The sequence below is a fragment of the Bactrocera dorsalis genome, chromosome 3, assembly GCF_023373825.1.
Source record: "Bactrocera dorsalis isolate Fly_Bdor chromosome 3, ASM2337382v1, whole genome shotgun sequence".
Classification (NCBI taxonomy): Eukaryota; Metazoa; Arthropoda; class Insecta; order Diptera; family Tephritidae; genus Bactrocera; species Bactrocera dorsalis.
In genome coordinates, this window is record NC_064305.1 from 30011671 (window position 1) to 30035444 (window position 23774).

At 38.1% G+C, this 23774-nt stretch overlaps 1 pseudogene; it reads right to left on the minus strand.

The window, feature by feature from the left end:
• The window catches only part of LOC115066058 (uncharacterized), a 54055-nt pseudogene extending 30892 nt beyond the window's left edge, over positions 1–23163 (minus strand).
• Positions 23164–23774: the final 611 nt, after the last annotated feature.

Sequence of the window (23774 nt, forward strand, 5' to 3'; positions counted from 1 at the left end):
AACAACAAGTAAATATGTTTTTGCTCCCATTTCTTCTTCTTCTTCTTTCACACACCTACATACAAATCGACGATACTTGGTCGCCATAATGCTTGCACGAGCAGACAACATCCGGCTAGCATGCTGTTTGTGTATTGTCATGTGTTTCTATGTGCGAGTGCATGTGTTTAGTTGATGTCATTGTATGTGTAAGTGTGAGTGTTTGCTTTCCACTTAACATCCAACCGGGTCAACTACTCGAATGCAAGCATGCATGCTGAGTATGTATGTGGTGCGCACATGTTGTTGCATAATACATGTTGCATATTGTGCTGCTTGTATGCTAGCTTGTTGGCACTCTTCCATTGTCATTCGATTTGCCTTTAGCAAATTACCGTTACCCTCTTTCCATTTTCATACTTATTTGCTATTAAGCATTGTTTGTTGTAGCATTTGTTGTTGTTCTTGCTGTTGCTGTAGTTGTCGTCATTGCTATTGATAGACATTGCTGGCTGTTTAGTCGCTTTGATAGATTCATTACAGACATGTTTGCCTATGCTGTGCTATGCCACTGCGGTGTATTTACCATTACTCTGACGAAGAAAAGAAGAAGAAGCAGCAGCATTAAGTAGGAAGCTAGACTAGTGGTTTCCAAGTATTTTTACGGCTGCTATCGCTGCTGCGGTTGAATAGTCAACAGACAGGCACTTGTACAAATATACACACACACATATGTATATGAAGAGTGTATAAAATATTCACACATTCATGCAACACACAGTTTTTCAACACAATTCTGCGGTGTCTCACTCCGCGCGTCCCGCCAACCGCTTTGCCAGTGGCCAACTACGGCGTAAGACAGCGCAAGACACACACATAGCAATACATACGAGTATACACGTATGCATTCATTCCCCATACGTAATTTCCGCTAATTTGCATTTAGATTGTGGTACTACATCGGCTCTATTTAATTTTCCAACATCTCGTGTCGCTTGCTTATTTGGCGTGAGAGTTTATCTTTTAATTTATTGTTGCTCCGCCTAGTTAAGTAGTCCAAGCTTGCTTATACATATACACTTGCATTTTCGAGTCACTCGCCAACTTCATAACATACTTTGAGGAGCTATAGCACTTCATTGCGCGTGCCCGGTAACTCTTTGCTTATTTATGAAATGAATGCGGAAAGCATATAATAAGGTTAGAAAGGAGGCACAGTTTACTTGTTGAAGGAACAATTACATTGTATTCGTATATTCCTAGTTTGAAATATCGTTTAAAATGGCGATGCTCATTTCTGAGAAATTTTAAATAAAGTTTCGGGTTCGAGGAACTGGTAACTCGAAAAAAGTGTTGCCAATATTTGCAGTTGTTGCTGTTTTAGTTTTCGTAGACATTTTTCAAAATCAGTTTTTTAATAAATCCGAATTTTCGGTATATATACATACATACATATACATATACGTGGGAGACGTGTTTTTTCTGCGATCCTAAAACATTGTGAATACTTCTAGTTTTTGTGTTGAAAAAATAGTGGTTGCTCGTGTGGATACCAAATCTAAAGGAAAAGATAAGTAGACATTGATTTTGTTTAATGTTAAAAATTTCACTTCCACTTACCTTTCCGTTTTTCTGGGCAAATTTTGTGCAAATATAGCTTTTCTCCTTCAATTAACGTGCACTCAATAAATTTTTTTTGTTCTGCCGTTTTTTGATCGATCAGCTGTTCCCCTCCTCGTGTTTTCGTTTTCCTTTTGGTTTGCGAATTACCAACCATCGGAAACACAATAAATCAGCTGTTCTTTCTTTTTGGTTTTGGCATTGCCAACACTCTTTTTTGTTTTAAAATTTAAATTTAAAAATATTTAAGTAGTTAAGTTTAGGTCAGAACGTATACCACAAAGGGTGTTCCCAAACTATTCTTTCGCAGAGGATATGGCCTCCGAAAATAGTATTGGGCTAACACCGGAGAATCCTTTCCGAAGGAACTCCAAAATAATGAGAACGCCGCCCAATGGCAAAAAGGAGGAGTCTGCCGCTGCTGGACCAATAAGCGTGGAGATACTGCTGGTCAAGAAAGCAAAGGGGGAAAACCTGAGGAGACTGAAAAAGATGAAACGGTTAGCATCTTTTGCAACCTGAGCAAAAAAATCAAAGATTTAGAAATGATGATGGCAGGACAAAGGCATATGAATCAAGCTATGCGCGATTTAGTAAGCAGCATAGTGACTTTACATGCCAAAAAGGAAAAACTGGGAAATCAAGCAAGAAGAGTTATGATAGGGAAACCATCGCATGTACCCACCATTGGAAGAGATGAAAATACCCCTAAAAGAACGCGAGAAGCACCAGGCGATTTACCACCTACCAAAAAGCAAAAAAGTGTAAACGAAAAGCCGCAATTGTCGTACAGTGCAGCAGAAAAATTAACCCAAGAGAATAATACGACTAGATGGGTAGACGTTGTAAAAAAGAAGAAACCTTTGGAAAGGAAGATCAAAACAAAACCAGATGCCATAATCATAACAAAGAAGGATGGTGCGTCGTATGCAGATATTCTGCGGAAAATTAAAAGTGACAGCGGGCTTGAAGTACTGGGTTCAAATGTAACCCATATTCGTAAAACGTTAAAAGGAGATCTACTTATTGAACTTAAAAATCGAGCAGAGACGAAAGCCGAATCTTTCCAAAGCGCCTTGGAGGGGGTGGTTGGCGAAATGGCTAAGATACAGCCCAAGACCCACAACGTCACAAGGACCTCGATGAAATTACAACTCCCGAAGAAATCTGCACAGCACTAAAAAGAGAGTACGGAATCGAAAGTCTGGAGATATCGAGTGTGAAAAGTCTGCGAAAAACGCGCAGTGGCACGCAAATAGCACTTATATGCATGCGTGCTCAAGATGCCAAGGCCGCACTTAAAATAGGGAAAATAAAAATTGGGTGGTCGATCTGTCGCCTTCGAGAATTTTCGCCTGTCCCCAGATGCTATAAGTGTTTCCACCTGGGTCACATGGCGCGAAATTGCTGCAGCTCGACAGACAGATCTTCCCAGTGTACACGCTGTGGAACCGCGGGACATTTAGCAAAGGCATGCACAAACGCTCCGAGCTGCATGCTCTGCAAAGGAGAGAACTCAGTATTGAGCACGACTTGCCCAAATATATCGAGATGATGAAGTCTCTAAATAAATGAGGATACTACAGCTAAACCTTAACCATTGTGCAGCGGCTCAGGATTTGCTAGAACAGACAGTCATAGAAGAGAACATTGATGTCGCTATTTTAAGTGAACAATACTCCCAGCGTCCGGAAAGCACTTGGATTGCAGACAAATCTGGTAAGGCAGCAATATGGTCCTGCAAAGGCCAACCTTTCAAGACCAGCTCCAGAGAAGCTCATAACTGCTTCACATGGGCCAATATACAAGGGATATATCTTGTAAGTTGCTATGCTCGTCCCAGCGCAGCTATTACAGAATTTGAAGACTTCCTCATACGGCTCTCTTTAGAAACCAGAGGCAAAACTCCAATTGTAATAGCGGGGGGATTTTAACGCATGGTCGACTGCATGGGGCAGCAGATATACAAACCATCGCGGGCGCCTAGTCCAAGAATTCCTAAGTCAAACGAACCTAACAATAATAAACAGTGGAACGCGAAACACGTACCAAAAAGGAAACAAAGGATCCATAATCGACATTATGTTTGCAAACGATTCGCTGAGCAGGCACATTAAGTGGGAAGTGTCCAACATATACACAAACAGCGATCACATGGCAATTATAGCACATATTTCGTACTCCCGAGAGCAGGAGCTTCTTAGCAGAAACCCCTCCCGAAGGCGAAATTGGAAACAACAAGAGTTCGACCCAGACCTGTTTGACCTAGTCTGGAGTGCATCAAAGGCATCTGGTGACAGCGCCGCCCACTTGGTATCAGCAGTTCGAAAAGAACTCGTGGCAGCATGCGATGCAACAATGCGTAGAACGTCACATCACCACAAGCGGCGGCCTGTATATTGGTGGAATGATGAAATTTCCATGCTGAGAAAACTTAGTCACTCAGCTAGACGACGTCTACAGCGTAACTGGGGCGAAACGAATGAAAATCACCTTAGGGAGGAATTCAAAACCTACAAGAGGCTCCTGAAGTCGGCAATTACACGAAGCAAAAAATCATGTCTTGAGAAGCTGTGTAAGAAGCAAACCTTGACCCTTGGGGTACTGCATACAAAATATGTATGTCTAGATTTAAAAACAAGCAGCAGTAACCTAAAGATGCCTCTTTTATGGGAAAGGTCGTTGAAATACTATTCCCGAAACACGACCGGATTTCATATGCCAAACGACGAAAGGAAGCTGTAGAGTCACCCCCGTTAGTCACGGAAGACGAACTATTGGCAATAACAAGGAAAATCAAAAACGCCAAAGCGCCTGGGTTGGATGGGATACCCAACAGGGCCTTGAAGGAAGCTATAAGCTCAAAACCCCAACTGTTCGCTAAAATGTACAACACGTGTATAAAGGAAGAGGTGTTCCCCGACGTATGGAAAATACAGCTATTGGTTCTGCTCCCAAAACCAAAGAAACCACCGGAAGAACCCTCATCGTACCGACCACTGTGTATGCTTGATACAATGGGTAAAGTGTACGAAAATAGAATAAGAAACCGCCTGGAGTTAGCAATCCAGAAAGCCGGCGGATTATCAGAGAGACAATTCGGCTTTATAAAAAAGAGATCCACTATTGACGCACTACGAGATGTCGTTGATACTGCGAAATGTGCAGTAAGTGCCAAAAGATGGAAAGGTGGCACAAAAAAGTACTGCGTGCTGATTACCCTGAATGTTAAGAATGCGTTCAACTCGGCAAAATGGGCACACATAATCAAAGCCCTGGATGAAATACACGCCCCTGAATACCTCATAAACATTATATTGAGCTATTTTAAAAACAGAAGGCTACTTTTTGATACAGACGAAGGTACCAAGAGCTACTCTATCTCGTGTGGAGTACCCCAAGGGTCAGTGTTAGGCCCACTATTATGGCACCTCATGTACGATGGGGTGCTAAAAAGACAGCAACCAACAGACGTGAAACTAATAGCGTATGCGGACGATCTCATGGTGGTAGCAGTAGCCAAACAATTAGCCGATCTAAGAAACAAATGCAATGAGTGCTTAAATGGCCTACGCCATTGGTTCTCATCTCTGAGTCTGGAGCGGAGCAAAAAACTGAAGTTTTGCTCATAAGCACCAGGAAGGTAGAAGAACAAATAGAGCTCTCCATAGGGGAGTGCGAGATTACTTCGCAGCCGCAACTAAAGTATCTGGAAGTAATATTAGATTCTAAATTAAAATTTAAAGAACACCTGGAATATTCATCCAGTAAAGCAAACAAAATTTACAATGCGCTATCGAGAATGATGACCAATACAGGCTATGTGCGTTCCAGCCGGCGATTCCTGATAGCAAAAGCAATGAGCTCCGTAATACTGTATGCAGCACCAGTATGGATACAGGCAATGGATATAAAAGCATATGCTAAACAAATAATTGCAGTGCATAGGCTTTCTGCAATTCGAGTAATAAGTGCTTTCCGGACTACATCTACCGACGCTGCTGAAGTATTAGCCAGCATGCCGCCCATTGACATCCAGGGAGATGAACTCGAGCGTTTATATCATCTATCGGCGCCTAAAACAGTATCGGCAAAGACAGAGGTGAGGAATAAAAGCATTAAAATGTGGCAGGAGCGGTGGAATTCCTCATCCAAAGGGCGTTGGACCCACCGACTGATACCTGACATCCACTCGTAGATAGACAGACGACATGGGGACCTAGACTTTTATCTGACCCAAATACTTAGTGGGCATGGGTGCTTTAGAAGTTACCTTTTCAGATTCCACAATGACATTAGTCCGAACTGTCCGACATGTACAGAGCATATAGAAGACTCTGAGCATGTATTTTTTAATTGCCCTCGATTTTCAAATACAAGGGAAAAACTAAAAACCGCACTCGGTGGTAGTTTTACCGTCGATTATTTAACGACACTCATGTGTCAGTCGACTGATAATTGGAAAGCTGTCAGCGAAGCGTCAGCATCCATAATGACAAAACTGAGATTTTTTGAACAAGTTAGGCGTCCGTCAGTCCGCACAATAGAGGAGACTTAAATGTCCTGTCCCTCCCACGAAGTAATACTTAATCGGTGGTTCCGTGGGAGAGTCCTGAGTTGGGAGTAGGTTAGGTTTAGCGGATTAAAGTTCCGCACTCCGGCTTTCGATGCTTCCCCCTACTATAAAAAAAAAAAAAAAAAAAAAGACATTCGAAAGAACAACAAAGCCTTGCTTTGAAATATCGTTTAAAATGGCGCAGTTCATTTAGAGAAACTTAAAAGTTCGGGTTCGGGAAACAACATGATCCTGGTAACTCGAAAAAAGTATTGACGATATTTGCAGTTGTTTCTGTTTTACTTTTCGTAAAAATTTGTTTAAAATCACACCTTTAATAATGCCGAATTTTCGGGATTAGTTTCTGGAATTTATCTACGGTATCCCGGGTACCTAAAATAAACTTTAATTTCTTTTGCAGCTTTAATTTTCATATTTTTTTTTAAGAATCACTGTATTAATAAGCCTTCGGGTTTTTCTAAGAAGGACAGGACTGAATACGTGAAATGAAAGTTAGATTTTTAGTTACACATAATTTTTTTGACAGGAACATAGAAAAAATCCTGAAACTACAAAATTGGAAAACTGGTCTTTTCTTTGAGATATCAGAATAACAATTTTTAATAATACCGTATTTTCGGGATATTCAAATGAATAGGAGACGGCAAACCTCTTATGAAAATTAGATAAAAATCATTTCTTTAACAGCAAAATCAAAGTAATCCCGAAACATTAAGATTGGGGAATAAGCAATAACAATTTTTAAATAATCCCGAATTTTCGATATTTGCAAATTAATACTTTGTTTTTTTTTTTTATTATTTTATTTATTGGATCTGCTTTTTCTTAAAGCCTAACAATAAGTAATAAAATCTTAAATCTTATTAAAAACTATACAGGCTCAAGCAAGTGATTGAGCTGTTTTGGTGATACTCTCTTTAATACGCTGGCATTTCTCTTCTTTTAAGTCGTGTTTAACCGCAGGAATGAACCAAAGCATTAGCCTAAGGGTTTGGGTGATCTCGGAATTTAGATATTAATTTAACTCTGCTGTCTCCCTGTGCTCAAATGCTTTTCTTATTTCGTTAGTAATTCTATTTACTTGCTCTATTGTGCCATGTTTCGCACGAAAACCGAATTGATGCATTCGTATTGTGGTATTTTCGTGGAGGAAAGGAGACATCTTTGATAGTAATACTTTTTTAAATACTTTAGAAAGACAGGGTAGAAGACTGAGCACCTCTACAGTAATAATTGGTAACTCAATATTTTCATGTCCCGTCGACTTTTTTGGATTAAGTTCTTTGATGATACCAATAATTTCAGAAGGTGAATTAAGAGACTCGAGCGACTCCTTAGATGTGTTGGGTAAGATTGACAGCTTAAAGTTGTTCTTTGGAAAATTGGGTTGAAATACTTTTTCGAGGTAATTTGCAAAGCAATTTGCCTTTTCCTCGTCACTTCGAGCCAAATTTCCACCCAAGTCTCGAATTTTGCTTGTTTGAATTTGGACACAGCTTCTTCATATACATTTCGGTGTTCAAATCTTCCTTATGTTTTAATTTTTTAATTTACGTACAGCAGGTTTTAACTTAAAATAAATAAAATTTTAATTAAAGCTGAGTAGAAGGGGAACGATTTATCTGCCATTCACGTCTTGCATGTCTTTTTTTATTTACAAGCTTTTCTATTTGTCTATTAGAGATTTTTCTGAAACCAAGCGGCTTATAGCTTTTGTTTGGTGTTGCTAAAATAGCTGCTCTGGTCATTATATTATATCATTGAATTTTCTTATACTTTCGTCAATATCTCTTCCTGTATTTATTTTGTACTCAATATTAATGTGGCTACTGACGGATTTTTTAGATTTTAGCCAATTCGTCTTATAAGAAGTTAAAGCCACTTTTTTAGTACAGGAGAGTGATCAAAAGTTAGATCAGTACATGTATCAGCTGTTATGTGCGATTTATCTATATTTTTGATTACAGCAAAATCAATTAAATCTGTTGTTTTCTTACGATCACTAGGCCAATATGTCGGCTTACCAGAAGATATACGTATTATTTCAAGGATATTGTGCCTACAGCTGCCGTCCCTTCGAATTAATAAGACGTGAGCCCCAGTACATGTGTTTTGCGTTGTAATCTCCCAAATTTTGGACCTAGTGTTCCAAAAAAGTCTTTATATTCGATAATCTCTAATTTATGTTGGTTAACACTGTTAGCATTCCATATACAGGTATTTAGTAAGGTCACTTTTTACTTAATAAAGTTTGCAGCATTTGATTTTGTGATTTTATTAAATCTTGTATCATGTTTTGCATGCTAGACATAAATTGTGTCATACACTGTGTAAGATTTATAATAGTTTCAATACCTCCATTTGCAGGATTTTTTGAACTTTTTTCTGAGGTTGCTATAATTTCATTATGGGGTGTTTTTAACATTTGGTTTAAAGTGCTTGAATGCCCTGTGACAACTTCGATTTCAAATCCTTATATACAGGGCAACCTCTGAAGTTAGCAGTGTGATTTCCTCCGCAATTGCTCCATTTTTTATTTAATTCTTCTTTCTTAAGGGTGCATTTAGAAGTGGGATGTAAATCCCCACATACCACACAAACACTACGTAGAGTACCGGACCGTTTCTTTTATGTGGTTCTTCCACAGTTACTCTACGATGCAGCAAATATTTGAAATTATATATTGGATGTGTTTCATTTTTTTAAGTTAATTTGAGTTTGGCAACAATTCAATTTTAAACATTGGCTGAGGTACTTTGTTTCTATTAAATATATTTACAACTGTTTCAATTCCAAAACCGCATTCTTCCAATGCTTCTTTGACTTCACTAGAGTCCACGGCGGACTCTATACCCTTGATTATAACAACTAGGCCCTTAAAGCTCTTCAGTTGCTATGAATAATAATATTTGTTTTTATTTGACAAAAATTTAACGATTTCCATGAAACTTTTTCAGTGTAGGACTGAATTTTTGTTTCATCTATATTGCCTTTTTTCAAAGGCACTATATGAAAATTGTTAGTGCCAACAATTTCACTTAATTTTGCAACAAGAATATTACTGCTCAAATATATTGGAGGTGGTTTGGCATTAACGACTGTGCTGATACCCTTCGCATCGTCATTTGAACCATTGCTTAGTATGGCAAATCTGTTGCCATTTAAGACTTCCGTTTTATTTTTATTTGGTGTGCCGCCTTGAAATTTTTTAGGGTTGACCGCTGACTTTGAAGGACTTAATTTCCTTTTTATATTGACGTAGCGGTCAATGCCTGTTTGTACAGACGGGCCTTTTTTTATTACGTTCTCACCTTGCGTTGTGATTTTCTACGTTGCCTGTGCGCTTGCAATTACCTGCAGACTGGTTGCTGTCAGCGCATTTGTTGTTGCCCGATTGTTGTTTTCTGCCGCCTCTGCTGACTGCGTTTTGCTGATCGCCGCGAAGATTCATCATCGCCGTTACCCTTTTTATTGCCAGAAGTTGTTATTGTTGATGTGTCGACAAAGCTGAAGTAGGCATTTAAGGAATGCCTACGGCCTTCCTGGTGAGGCTGCAAAGCACTCATTATTGTTTTTTTTTTTTTTGAGTTTTGTTTTTATCTATTTATTTCGTGCACTATTTGTTTCTGTTTATAAATAATAATTTGTGCGCACTGATTTTTATTGATTGTTTGTTTTTATTTTATTATTATTAATTGGTTACTTTTTGCACAATGTGAATACACGGAGCGAGTTAAAAAAAAAAAACACGTCCGTACACCTTGAAAGCCAAATGAATATGAAGAAAAACCAAATAAATATAAAGAAAGTATTAATACTGGACAGCATCTTTAATATTGAAAAAACATTCAAATAATTTCTTCAACAGCAAAATAAAAAAATCCATAAACTTCGGTATTGAAAAATTGTAATCCCGAATCTTTTAGATTGAAAAACTGCTTTTTTCTTGAGATATCTATCAGCATAATAATTATTTAATAATCGGCATTTTTCGGGACTGAATCCTTAATACGAAGATTAGTTAAACTTTTTGCCATTAATAGCAAAATAAAATAAAACAAAATTTGTAATTTCGAAACTTCAACATTAGTTACTTGGGTGACCAACTTAGTGAGGAATACAAATCACTGTATTTAGATGTTTCGATTTGCACCCGCACTCGCGTTAGCGTTTAAAATGAAAAAACAGTGTATTTAGGCATAGTACAATATATTTGGAATTAATCCTTTATTTCTACTAATGTGTAGTGCGATCTTACATAAATTGTGGTATTATTAAAATAACGTCCAATGTGTTGTATCGCTGCAAATCGGCACGGCCGGAACGCTGTCAATCGGAACCAAAAGTAATGGTGTCGCGGCGCAGTATCGAATGTTTTTTAAGACGAATTTTAATGCGCGAATGTTGATGTGCGGCTTGTGTAGATCGAATGTGGGTGTCGAAGAGTTTATGTGGCGACTGTCGGTAGCGAATTGACCTGTCGAATTGTTTAGGACGAATAATGTCAGCTTCCCCGTTGTAAATTGCTTTTGTTAGTTGGGTTGGTGCGAGTGTGGTGGATTGTATTGGTGTTGTATTGTAGTGGCATCCTGTGGTGAATTGCACTGTTGCATTAGGATGCGCCAGTTTTACTGAGTAGAGGGGGTGGATGCTTAACTCATTTAAACAAACATAACAAAATTGTTGTTGCTATCTTTTCAGATATATGTATATCGGACACTTGCTTTTAACAGTAAAGAAGTAAATCCCGGAATTTTCTATTTTTCAGATATTTATTATAATAATAATTTTAAATAATACAGACTTTTTGGAATTATAAAAATCGTTTCGTGGTTGTTTTCTTATCTGAAACTTCAGGGTTAGAAAACTATTGCTACTTATGTCATTTTGTTCAGCAAGAATTTTTTGGAACGTCACATCTACACTTTTTATTTTTATCAATTAATGGTTTGAGTTTCAAGGAAGTATTAACATCACACTCAAATTTATGATTCTGAAAAAAATTAAAATTGTATGAAAAATAATAAGAGTGGCCGGATTGTGGAGAACTGTGTTTCCATTAAGTGTTATTTCGAAATTTACTTTAAGGTAGTAGTCTGGTAACTTTGGTTCAAAAAATTGAAACCTTTTTTTTTGCTTAATTTGAAAGTACAATGTCTTGAAAATATGCTATGAAAATTTCGGAAAGAAATTCGAAATATTTCGGGAGTTATAACGAGTTTCCTAGAGCGCCTCGGAGTCCTATCTCTCGGAGTTGTTGATCTTTAATCGCGTTTTTCTCAAAACATTGTTTTTCTGGTCGGCCAGGGTCCTAACTTTTTTTCTACTGAATCGATTTCAATTTTTAACAGGCTATTCTACACTCTTCTAGTTCTCGTCGGAACTAACGAGAATTTTTTTCACTCCTGACTTTTTATTTTAAAACCCTTTCTTTGCTGAAATAAAAGGACTTTTTTTAAAGTCCGCCATTTTGTTATTTATCCTTGAAATTTAACTTCAGTAGTTCCGACCAGAATGACATGTCTGTAAATTAAGAATAATCAAAAATATTTGATTTCAGATGGCATCAAGAGCCAAAGCCATCCGGGCTACCCAGGTGCATTTTTTTTGAGGTTCCAACTTCGAGTGACAATAATAACAGTAATAAAGTATTACATTTTTTCAAATCAATTTTTTTTATGATTTCAAAATGTAAATAAAAACACTCTAAATATTCAAGATAATTCACTTTTATTTTCCTATAAAAAAAACCACCCTTCAAAGAAGTCAAGTCAATAGGCACAAGTTACACTACCTTAAGTCTCTAGACAACATACAACTCTTACTATAGCATCAAACTAATTCAACTAATTCAAACGTAATAGTCGTAAAAGTTTATGTGTAGTAGTATACGTTTATTCGCAATCACCAGAAGCATCAATCTGTGATTTGAGGAGCAGATTACAAAGATTTCATTATCCTTTGATTAAACTGGAGCAACTCATTTAATATTTCTAAGATACAAAGGCGAAAGTCAAGCGAACTGTAATACATGTACGCGTAAGCTTCTTCTTCTCTTCTTCTTTACTGGCGTAGACACCGCTTACGCGATTATAGCCGAGTCAACAACAGCGCGCCAGTCATTTCTTCTCTTTGCTACGTGGCGCCAATTGGATATTCCAAGCGAAGCCAGGTCCTTCTCCACTTGGTCCTTCCAACGGAGTGGAGGTCTTCCTCTTTCTTTGCTTCCCGCGGCGGGTACTGCGTCGAATACTTTCAGAGCTGGAGTGTTTTCATCCATCCGGACAACATGACCTAGCCAGCGAAGCCGCTGTCTTTTAATTCGCTGAACTATGTCAATGTCATCGTATATCTCGTACAGCTCATCGTTCCATCGAATGCGATATTCGCGGTGGCCAACGCGCAAAGGACCATAAATATTTCGCAGAACCTTTCTCTCGAAAACTCGTAACGTCGACTCATCGGTTGTTGTCATCGTCCAAACCTCTGCACCATATAGCAGGACGGGAATTATGAGCGACTTAAAGAGTTTGGCTTTTGTTCGTCGAGAGAGGACTTTACTTTTCAATTGCCTACTCAGTCCGAAGTAGCACCTGTTGGCAAGAGTAATCCTGCGTTGAATTTCCAGGTTGACATTGTTGGTGGTGTTTACGCTGGTTCCAAGATAGACGAAATTATCTACAACTTCAAAGTTATGACTGTCAACAGTGACGTGAGTGCCAAGTCGCGAGTGCGACGACTGTTTGTTTGATGACAGGAGATATTTCGTCTTGCCCTCGGTCACTGCCAGACCCATTCATTTTGCTTCCTTGTCCAGCCTGGAGAAAGCAGAACTAACGGCGCGGGTGTTGAGGCCGATGATATCAATATCATCGGCATACATCAGCAGCTGTACACTCTTATAAAAGATTGTACCTGCTCGATTCAGTTCTGCAGCTCGAATAATTTTCTCCAGCAGCAGATTGAAGAAATCGCACGATAGGGAGTCGCCTTGTCTGAAACCTCGTTTGGTATCGAACGGCTCAGAGAGGTCCTTCCCGATCCTGACGGAGCTTTTCGTATTGCTCAACGTCAGTTTACATAGCCGTATTAGTTTTTCGGGGATATCAAATTCAGACATCGAGGCATAAAGGCTGCTCCTTTTCGTGCTGTCGAAAGCAGCTTTGAAATCGACGAATAGGTGGTGAGTGTCGATTCTCCTTTCACGGGTCTTTTCCAAGATTTGGCGCATGGTGAATATCTGGTCGGTTGTTGATTTACCAGGTCTGAAGCGACACTGATAAGGTCCAATCAGTTTGTTGACGGTGGGCTTTAATCTTTCACACAATACGCTCGATAGAACCTTGTTCGCGATGTTGAGGAGGCTTATCCCACGGTAGTTGGCACAGATTGTGGGGTCTCCTTTTTTATGGATTGGGCATAGCACACGTAAATTTCAATCGTTGGGCATACTTTCGTCCGACCATATTTTGTAAAGAAGCTGATGCATGCACCTTATCAGCTCTCCGCCGCCGTGTTTGAATAGCTCGGCCGGCAATCCATCGGCCCCTGCCGCTTTGTTATTTTTCAGGCGGGCAATTGCTATTCGAACTTCTTCATGGTGGGGCAATGGAACGTCTGCTCCATCGTCATCGATTGGGGTATCGGGTTCGCCTTCTCCTGGCGTTGTGCATTCACTGCCATTCAGCAGGCTGGAGAGGTGTTCCCTCCATAATTTAAGTATGCTCTGGGCATCGGTGGCTAGATCACCTTGGGGGGTTCTACAAGAGTATGCTCCGGTCTTGAAACCTTCTGTGAGTCGCCGCATCTTTTCGTAGAATTTTCGAGCATTACTCCTGTCGGCCAGCTTATCAAGCTCTTCGTACTCACGCATTTCGGCCTCTTTCTTTTTCTGTCTACAAATGCGCCTCGCTTCTCTCTTCAACTGTCGGTATCTATCCCATCCCGCACGTGTTGCGCTCGATCGTAACGTTGCGAGGTAGGCAGCCTGTTTTCTCTCCGCTGCGACACGGCACTTCTCGTCGTACCAGCTCTTCTTTTCCTTCCTTTTTTGTTTGTTGGCGTGCGCTTTTTGCTGCACAGAGGCGGGTGCGAATTTTGGCTGCAACAAGATAGTGGTCCGAGTCGATGTTAGGACCTCGGAGCGCACGCACATCTAAAACACTGGAGACGTGTCTTGCGTCTATCACAACATGATCGATCTGGTTGGTAGTTTTTCGATCCGGAGACAGCCAGGTAGCTTGATGAATCTTCTTATGCTGGAATCTAGTACTACAGATAACCATATTTCGGCCCCCGGCGAAGTCGATCAGCCTCAACCCATTTGACGATGTTTCCTCGTGGAGGCTGAATTTACCGACCGTTCTCTTCCTTCGGGGCGTGGGAGCAAATCAGCGATATGTTGAAGAACCTCGCTTTGATGCGGATTGTGGCTAGACGTTCCGGAGTGAATGATAGTACGACGGAATCTCTCTCCCACCACGAATCCAACACCAAACTTGCGCTCCTTTATATAGCCACTGTAGTAAATGTCACAAGGACCTACTCGTCTCTGTCCTTGTCCATCGCATTTCTTGGACGGCGGTGATGTCAGCCTTTATTTGCACGATGACATCAACCAGCTGGGCCGCGGCACCTTCCCAATTAAGGGACCGGACATTCCAGGTGCATGCCCTCAAATCATAGTCCTTAATTCGTTTGCCATAGTCATCAAAAAGAGGGTCACTCATCCGAGGCTGTTGGTGGTTTTTCCTTTGTGGGTGTTTTTTACATGGGGGGTCCCAAACCCAGCGCACAACCCTATGCAGGGGATGTTTCGCCTTCTTACTTTAGCTCGCCTTCGAACGGATGTTCTTAGACTACCCAGAGGATACTTGGTCAAAGACCGAAAGTCGTGAGCTGCTTGAGTCATATGTAAAAGAATCGTTTCTGGCCACTCCCAAGTGAATGGCAATCAGAGAGCTTTCCTCACTTGCGTGAACTTCTACACATGACTCCATCGCGTAAGCTACGCATTAAAATATGCTACGAATCCTCTTGAACTCATATAGAACGATTGCTTGCAAATTAAGGAAATGAGTTTTTAATTGTCAGAGTGCGTCAAAGCGATTTGCGCTACAATTTTGAGATTGTGCGATAAAAAGTTTGTACGAATTTTGTAGTTTTCATGAGTTGCGAAATGGCGGTAGTGGCAACCAAGCATATCCCAAAGTTAGGCGCGCTAAAGTAAAAGTATGTGTGTGTAGGGAAATCTGAGTGGCTAATACATGAGAAAATTTAATGCAATAACTGTAGAGTTTCCGTTATGAAAATTTATAAATTACAAAAAAAAAATAGTTTTGAAGCAGTGCAGAACTATAAGTGAAGTTGAAGGTATACCTAAGAGTTTCGTAGACCGATAAGATTTTAACTTCTTAAAACGCTTAGTGCCGCCTAAGTGTGTTTAACGCTATACGCAAAGTTTGTAGCGAGCAGTAGGTAGTAAATAAGGGCTGCTACGTTACGATTCAGCGCTCTACGTGCTCAAGCATGGCATAATGAACGCGCAGTGTACGCACTTGTAACAGCAAATGTTGCGCACTATATTTCCGCTTGCATAGTTTGCTTTGCGCGTTCCTACGCCAAATCGCACAGATTCACCCAGTAGTATTAACACCGCGTTGTTGATGAACTTTTTATTGTTGTTTCGAACTGTTGCCGCCATAGAAGGTAGCGCATAATTCCTTGTGAAAATATTTAACATGGCAGCGCATCATTTAAATGTGCCGCTTCCGCTTTGGTTGCGGCGTGTGGCGGCGCCCAACGAAGAAACACTCGGCGACGCACCGCAAAACCACATTGCGCACACTTTGTTATTGTATTATTTCAGCATGTTATTGTTGCAGGTTATAAAATTTTCTCAAGAGTAACAAACCAGTTATGCAAATACACTATGCAAAACTAAACACACACACACACATACAACCCAGTATACTGCGCGGTGACAGGGATAACGGTTTGGCGGACAGTCCCGCGTCAGCCGCAGACATCTATATATGTATTTGGCGTGTGCGCCTATGCTCGCGCGCTATTTTATTTGCGTAATGAACATATTTGTTGTACAAGAATACTGCAAACAACTAGTAATGAGCGATATTTCACTACCGGTGATTTTTTCACTGTGATTGAAAAATCGCAAATCGCAACTGCGATCACATTTTAGAAATAGCAGTTCGCTTCTATGAACTGCGATTGCGATCGCAGTTCGAAACTGGTTATTTTCCCAAAGATTTTGAAAATATTAAAAGCGGGTATTCTAAACAAACAAATTATCACCACACTAATGGTAATTCCTTTTAAGAAATGTGTGAAACCATCATACCAACATACAAATGAACTATGCTATACGGTCTAAGTGTCAGGTAGCCGAACCGCTCCAACATTTGCAAAAATGTAGTGAAAAGAAAGGCGGAAAAACTTGACTCGAGTTACAGGAGTCAAAAGAGAATTTGCCGCCAATAACGACAAAATGTTTTCGTCGTTTCCACGACAGTCGGGTCTACGTAAGTGGAACAGATCAGGACTTTCATTCGGCCAAACAGTGTCAAATTGGCTGAATCTGCCGCTACAACAACAACAACGACGTTTTAACGTCGACTTAGTTGCGATCGCAATAGCAATATAAAATCACAGTGATTTAAAAATAGCAATCGCTGAAATCACAGATATCGAAAAATCACCATATGGCTCATCTCTACAAACAACTAGAAAATCCACAGTCACCCACAAACGTTGTATCCTGTGTTGATGGGAATTCATTTCGTTTGCTTGTGCGAGTGTGTATGTATGCGGATTTCTTTTAGATTTTCTGACACCGTTGTGAGCGCCTAACCTGGCGTATGAGTAACAATATTTTCCTTTCATGATATTTGTAACTTTTAGCTCGTCAGCGGCAAGGCGCATAATACATGTTATATGGGTGTGCATATTGCAGTTATTTGCTTATGTGAGTTCGGGTTGTTTGTTCATGTGGGCAAGGCAGTTAAGCTGTTAATGCAAAAGGTAGAAGCAAATTTTTCATATTGTTTTTGCTTTGGAGTTTAAGTTTTCTCTTTTATCATGCAATGTTTATATTGTGGGGTACAGTGAACTCCAATTAAAAACTTCTAAGTTTTTAGAAATAAATAAGTTGTTTTAAGTCATGTCACATAAATTTTAGGATTGGATTGAGTTTAGGGCCACTTTTTAGCATAATGCTAACACTTTGTTCAGATTAAGGTGTGTCTCAGTCATTCATATGAATTCTGGGCACTTGAAAATTTCTAGGTACAAATTTATAAATAATTGCGATATCAGTGTCCTTTCTGATACCAACAACACTTTCCAAAGCTACTTTTAGCAAGATTTATAACCCTGACTGAGGTGAATGAATTATCTTTTTATATTTGGCGAAGACAACAATATCGTGTCAATGACCCATTTGTAAATCTTTAACGATATCAATAATCCTTCCGACATCTTAGTTTACAACAACACTTACCAATTTGTTTACATAACAGGACAATAACCTTAGGTGAGGCCAATAGCCCCTTTATTTAAGTTTAGCAAGAACAATAACCTTTTTTTTACCTTGAGCAAGGTCAATGAGTCTCAGGGTTGTTGACTTTTTGCAAACTTCGTCTGAAATACATCTAAAGATTTGTCTAATATACTGTATCTGCTCTCTAAAGCAGAAAAAAAGGTATCTGTAGTTAAATCCATAACTAGTAACGCCACAGACATTAAATTTTACATCCAAGATGGTATGAAGTATCTTTATGAGAAATCGGAAAATGGGCGTGGCACCGCCTACTTGACCAAACCAATTTCGACTAAATTTAGTATGTATCATTTTATGAAACATTCATATCTTACAGTGTGAAAATAAGCAAAATCGGACAACAACCACGCATACTTCCCATATAACACAATTTTTAGTTCCTCTTGATTTGTTCAGTTTCCAGAAAAAAAATTAAAGAGTAATTATTATATCGGGATACAACTTTGCACGAATAATATTTTTAGTGTGTGCCACCACAAAAAATTGTCCAAGTCCAAGTAAAACTTTTCAAATCTATAGGTACCGAATTATCGCTCAATATTTAAGATTTACCATTGAAATTCAGAGAGAATCCTGTCCTAAGAATAGTTATTCTAGGTATCAAAAATGGGTTGAACCAGGTCAATAATTCCCTGAGCCTCCATTTACATAATATAAAGATTTTCGAACTTCCATGTTACCTGAGGTTGAATATATCGGCCGATATTTAAGTTATCTCAATAAAAATTGCAGAACGTATTTTACTCATGATAGTTTATTTTTGTGCTTAAAATAAATAAAATTGGGGAAAACTTCACCTAGTTCCCATAAAACTAATATTAGTATTTTCGAGTATTCCGGCGGACTTTACTCCATATGATAAGTGATTGTATGTGAGGTACTTTAATGAAACCCAGGAAACATGTTTTTTAGTATGTGGCATGATAATAAATAATAGATAAAATCGAAGCGACACTTCCCCAACTCCCATAAACTACGAGTACATAATTGTATAATTATTTTCGTTTTTCTGAGAAATCTTATGCGGAATTTGTGAGTCAGTGTATGAGTTATACGAGTATAGAGTATAAGAATATACAAAATTTCTTAGATTCTTATCCTATACTTAATTTCAAGTTGCTAGAACGTTGATTCTTGCAAGTTGATAGAATATAGAATGTCCGTCCCTTGGTTCTAAGCTACTTCTCTACCAATTTTCACCCAAATCGGTTCAGCCGTTGTAGAGCTATAAATAGTGAATCGTAATTCTATTTACTTGCTCTGCAGTGCCATGTTTAGCGCGAAAACCAAATTGGTGCGTTGGTATTAAGTATATTATTTATATTGAAAAATATGTAAATAACTTGTTTAAAAACTACATTATTGTTTATAACAAATTTTACTTCTGTGGTTTGTTATGTGCATGTTTTTACATTTTTATCTATAACAAGTGTTAAACTATAAGTTTTTTATATAAAAATGCTTGAAACATAAACTAAATAAAAGTGGTTGACCCTCAAAGAAAAAATGTTTATCTTAGAATAATATGAATCCAAGTTTTGCGCTATATAAAAGTAGAGTGCGTGGGTTTTTTTTTCGCTGAGTGTACATTTATGACAATAATATCCCTGCTAAAGTTGCCATTATTATTTGAAAATAATATTTTAAAATTTTAATATTTTAAAATTTCTCTTACGAGGACTGCTATATATATTTCTGGCCTAATAATGAATAATAATTTTTTTTTGTTTTTTTTTTTCGTTGGATTTGGCTCGTCTTGGAAGACCCACACGGTCGATTGCTGTTTTGTTTCGGGCTCATACGCATAGATCCATGATGCGTCACCTGTGACGATCTTATAAACGTCTTTTGAAGCACCGCGATCGTATTTTTTCAGCATATCTTTACACCAATCCACACGAGCCTTTTTTTGAGCGATTGTCAAATTGTGCTGAATGAACAATCCAACGAGAATAAATCTTTTTTACGGCCAGGTGTTCATGCAATATCAAATGTATGCTGGTGGGAGAAATTCATAGACATGCTTCTATCTGAAGGTATGTTACATGACGGTCTTGCATTATCAGTTCACGTACGGCATCGATGTTTTCTGGCACAACGGCTGTTTTTGGACGACCTTCACGGAATTCGTCTTTGAGCGAGCGTATGCTACGATTGAATTCGTTGTAACAGTTTTTCACAGTGCTATAGGATGGTGCTTTATAGCCATACAAAGATTTTACTTCATCGATGCACTCTTGTCGTGATAAGCCACGTCGAAAGTGATCGCACGAAAATGTTCACGAATTAATTCCATTTTTTGGCCGAGATGAATTTTTTAATTCCCTGTAAATAAAACAATTCACGATTAAATGACAAAACGTCCTGAGTGATGTTATGCTAAAACATTTCAAACTTTCCAATGGAAATGTCAGATTGCACCTGGCAACACTTAGTGTTGCCTAGTCCAGAAATATATTTAGCAGCCTATGTATGATAGCTATAACTTGGCGAAGGTTGCAAAATTATTTAAAAAAAAAATTTGCCAAATATTTTCAAACAATACGGCATAATATTTAAAGCCGAACTCTGCATTTTTTAAGGGGACATTGAAACTTATTTATAGTTTTTATTTGTATGGTATTATTAACTTTCATAAGGTTTTCACATTATTATACCCTGAACAGGGTATATTAAGTTTGTCACGAAGTTTGTAACACCCAGAATGAAGGGTCGGAGACCCTATAAAATATATATATAAATGAACAGTATGTCGAGCTGTCCGTCTCTCTGTATATATACGAACTAGTCCCTCAGATTTTTAAATAATTTTGAAATTTTGAAAACGTCATTTGCTCTTCAAGAAGCTGCTCATTTGTCGGAATTGCCGATATCGGACCACTATAACATATAGTTGCCATACAAACTGAGCGATCGGAAAACTTTCATATTTCTCAATGTTTTTATTTGGCACAGGTTATTTTCTAAATCAGCAATGTAATCTCCGAAGGAATTTTTTAGAACGGATTACTATAAAATATAGCTGCCATACAATCTGAACGATCGGAATGAAGTTCTTGCATGGAAAACTTTCACATTTCACAAAACTTTGCACAGGTTATTTTCTAAAGCAACAATGTAATCTCCGAAGAAATTGTTCAGATCGGTTAACTATAGCATATAGCTGCCATACAAACTGAATGATCGGAATCAAATATTTGCATGGGAAACTTTGTCATTTGACGATATACATATCTTCACGATATTTGGTATGAGTTATTGTTTATAGAAATAATGTAATATGAAAAGAAATTGTTCAGATCGGTTAACTATAGCATATAGCTGCCATACAAGCCGAACGATCTGAATCAAGTTCTTGTAAGGAAAACTTTCACATTTGACATGGTATCTTCACGAAATTTGGCATGGATTACTGCTTAAGGTAACAATATAATCTTCACAAAAATTGTTCAGAACAGATTACTATAGCATATAGCTTCCATACAAACTGAGCACATAGTTACTAACAGAAATGCACCTGTGAAGGGTATTTATCTTCGGTGCAACCGAAGTTAACGTTTTTTCTTCTTTCTAAAAAGTTTAATTGACACAAAATTTTTAATATAAATTATATGTTCGAATTGGCCTTTTAAATGTTTTTTATGACTACAATAATTTTGGAAACGTTGTCTTATTACTATACAAATATTTATTCCTTTTGGAAAGCCCAAAAGTTCATGAGCCACCGATTGACTCAAACATGCCTATACGAGTCTTGGGTGGAAATTAGGCCCGAAGTGATGAGGAAAATGTTAATTGTTTTTAAAATCACCTAGGAAAGGTAGAAAAGATGTTTCCTTTAACAACTTTAATTTGCCAATCTTAACCAACACAGCTAACGAGTCACTCGAGTCTTTTAAGACCTCTTGTTTTGAAATTATTAGAGACATAAAAGAGCTTATTAAAAAAAGTCGCCACAATATTACCCCAAATATGCTAAAAGAGTTACCAAATATTTCTGTGTGCTTTTTGTGCTCTTCAATGCAATTCTTAGTTTTCCAATTTCATGGAAAAGTCGCAGATTATCTTGATAGATAAACCTGGGAAAGACTTAACACAGCCGACTTCATACAGACCAATCAGTCTTCTACCCTGTCTTTCCAATGTATTTGAAAATGTATTACTATCGAAGATGACTCCTTTCCTCCACGAAAATAATATAATACCAACGTACTAATTCGCGTTTCCTTCAAAACAAAGCACAATAAAGCAAATAAGTGGAATTACTAACGAAATAAGCATTTGAGCACAGGGAGTACTGTTCAGCAATATTTCTAGACTTACCTAAGGCTTTTTATAAGATGTGGTATGAAGTGTATACATATCTAAACTCCGAGGTTACCCAAACCCATTGCCTATGCTTTAGTCATTCCTATGATCAAAAACGCCTGAAGAGAAGAGATGTGTAACGTTTAACGAGTGTCACCAACACAACTTAATCCGTTGCTTGATCTTGTCTAGGTTTTAAATATTTAGATTTACGATTTTATAAATTATTGCTAGGCTTTAAAAAAAATCAGATTCAAGAAATATTGAAAAAAAAAAATATTAATCGAACTTTTTGGTTTCCGTTCTGAAACGGGATAGGCAATCATCGCCATAAACTTGTTTCATCAATTGAAACTTCTTCTTCTTCTTTGCTGGCGTAGACACCGCCTACGCAATTATAGCCGAGTCAGCAACAGCGCGCCAGTCGTTTCTTCTCTTCGCTATCAATTGAAACGTTTCGGTAAAAATTTTACCAATTTTAAAACAAAATTTTATGTTGGCTCTTTGTTCAGAGCTCATTTTCACACCATTTATTCCGATAACACAAACATACTAACATTTAAAACGCAAGAAGTTAAATAAAGTATTAACATACATTTTACAGTTAATTTGTTTTCTTAGGCAATTATTTAATGGTGGAACCGTTTAGTTGTTGGTCGCGTTTGTTTGTCATGTTTGATGAGTGGAATGAAGGATGAATACTCGGAACTAAGTCGACAGAGAGCGCTACAGATTTTGTTGTTGGTGTAGTGGTATAACACACTCTTCTATTAGCTTTGAAAATGCTGCTGAGATGATCGTACTTAATATTAGTTAAGGTCCGCTTTTGTTATATGTACCCGAGTATCGTAGGAGCGACTAATTCTCTAGTCTGGCGACGTGATAAATATCTTCGATCTTTTGCGCTCCCTCTTTCTTCCCATATGTTTTTTTTTTCTTTTTTAAACCGTGTTCGATAAGCTTTGTGCTCATCTCCATGGGCTTTAAAATTATCCTCCTTTTCTACTTCAGCCGGCAGGTGATTGGCTTACCGGTTTGTTATCACGTAGCATTGGGTCACCTCCTCCATTTTCATATCATCTTCAACATTTATTTCTGTCATTTATTCCGTTTATAACGTTTATTTTCACTTCTTTTTCAAGACTTAATATTCCTTGAATAAGACATATTAATCAGGAATAAAAATGGCGAAATTATAGTTTAGCCATTTTTATTTGACAATTAAAAAAATTATTTTGTTGGAACTTTTGTCAGATGAGTTTAAGAGTTTTAGACCGGTTGAAAAAGCTGCCTGTTTCACAATGTAATAATGTTTACATTAATCTGGTTTTAGAAATTGTTATCTTATCGCTAGATCCTTCCTAGGACAATAATCTTCGCAAAATTTTGTTAAGATTTCTCGTCAAATACAAAAGGTTTTCTGACAAGTATTTGATACTGATCGCTCAGTTATATGGCAGCTATATGCTTTAGTTCCCACAGACGAATAGCTTCTTGTGGAGAAAAGGTCGTGTGCAAAATTTCAGCTCGATATCTTAAAGCAGACAGATGGACTTGGCTAAGTCAACTCAGCTCAGCATGCTGATCCTGTATATACTTGTAAATATTTTTATTGTCTTTCACTTTTCCTTCACTGTGTTACGAATTAGAGCAAACTTAATATATGCAAGCGCCCTAAAGCGTAGGCAATGTTTAGTTCTTACATTTAGATAC